Below are 2,034 nucleotides of genomic sequence, written 5' to 3' on the forward strand. Positions count from 1 at the left end.
CATAGCAACTCACATGATATTCAACAAAGGTGTAAAAGTTGATGGCGTCCCCGAAACATGGTTACCGCTCAACAAGCAACTTATAAGAAATAAGATACATAGCAACATATTCAATACCACAATAGTTTTTAAGGCTATTTTCCCATGAGCTATGTATTGCAAAGACAAGGAATGAAATTTTAAAGGTAGCACTCAAGTAATTTTCTTTTGAATGGCAGAGAAATACCATGTAGTAGGTAGGTATAGTGGACACAAATGGCATAGTTTTTTGCTCAAGGTTTTGGATGCACGAGAAGTATTTCCTCTCAGTACAAGGCTTTGGTTAGCAAGGTTGTTTGAAGCAAACACAAGTATGAACCAGTACAGTAAAACTTACATAAGAACATATTGCAAGCATGATAAGACTCTACACTATCTTCCTTGTTGTTCAAACACTTCACCAGAAAATATCTAGACTCTAGAGAGACCAATCATGCAAACCAAACTTCAACAAGCTCTATGGTAGTTCTTCATTAATAGGTACAAAGTACATGCATGATGCAAGAGCTTAAACATGATCTATTTGAGCACAACAATTGCCAAGTATCAAATTATTCAAGACAATATACCAATTACCACATGAAGCATTTTCTGTTTCCAACCATATAACAATGAACGAAGCAGTTTCAACCTTCGCCATGATCATTAAAAGTAAAGCTAAGAACACCAGTGTTCATATGAAATAGCGGATCATGTCTTTCTCCAACACAAAGAATGCTAGGATCCGAGTTTATTCAAACAAAAACAAAAACAAAAACAAACAGACGCTCCAGGTAAAGCATATAAGATGTGACTGAATAAAAATATAGTTTCACTAGAGGTGACCTGATAAGTTGTCGATGAAGAAGGGGATGCCTTGGGCATCCCCAAGCTTAGATGCTTGAGTCTTCTTGAAATATGTAGGGATGAACTACGGGGGCATCCCCAAGCTTAGACTTTTCACTCTTCTTGATCATATTGTATCATCCTCCTCTCTTGATCCTTGAAAACTTCCTCCACACCAAACTCAAAACAAACTCATTAGAGGGTTAGTGCATAATCAAAAATTCACATGTTCAGAGGTGACATAATCATTCTTAACACTTCTGGACATTGCACAAAGCTACCGAAAGTTAATGGAACAAAGAAATCCATCAAACATAGCAAAACAGGCAATGCGAAATAAAAAGGCAGAATCTGTCAAAACAGAACAGTCCGTAAAGACGAATTTTTCTGGGGCACTTAACTTGCTCAGATGAAAAAAGCTCAAATTGAATGAAAGTTGCGTACGTATCTGAGGATCACGCACGTAAATTGGCAGATTTTTCTGAGTTACCTACAGATGGGGCTGCTCAATTTCGTGACAGTAAGAAATATGTTTCTGCGCAGTAATCCAAATCTAGTATCAACCCTACTATCAAAGACTTTACTTGGCACAACAAAGATAGGGAGAGGTTGCTACAGTAGTAACAACTTCCAAGACTCAAATATAACACAAAAGTGCAGAAGTAAAATAATGGGTTGTCTCCCATAAGCGCTTTTCCTTAATGCCTTTCAGCTAGGCGCAGAAAGTGTGAATCAAGTATTATCGAGAGATGAAGCATCAACATCATAATTTATTCTAATAATAGAATCAAAAGGTAACTTCATTCTCTTTCTAGGGAAGTGTTCCATACCTTTCTTGAGAGGAAATTGATACTTAATATTCCCTTCCTTCATATCAATAATAACACAAACAGTTCGAAGAAAAGGTCTTCCCAAAATAATGGGACAAGATGCATTGCATTCAATATGCAAGACAACAAAATCAACGGGGACAAGGTTATTGTTAACCGTAATATGAACATTATCAATCCTCCCCAAAGGTTTCTTTGTAGAATTATCAGCAAGATTAACATCCAAATAACAATTTTTTAATGGTGGCAAGTCAAGCATATCATAGATTTTCTTAGGCATAACAGAAATACTTGCACCAAGATCACATAAAGCATTACAATCAAAATCATTGACCTTCAT

The sequence above is a fragment of the Lolium rigidum genome, chromosome 4 (assembly GCF_022539505.1).
Source record: "Lolium rigidum isolate FL_2022 chromosome 4, APGP_CSIRO_Lrig_0.1, whole genome shotgun sequence".
Lineage (NCBI taxonomy): Eukaryota > Viridiplantae > Streptophyta > Magnoliopsida > Poales > Poaceae > Lolium > Lolium rigidum.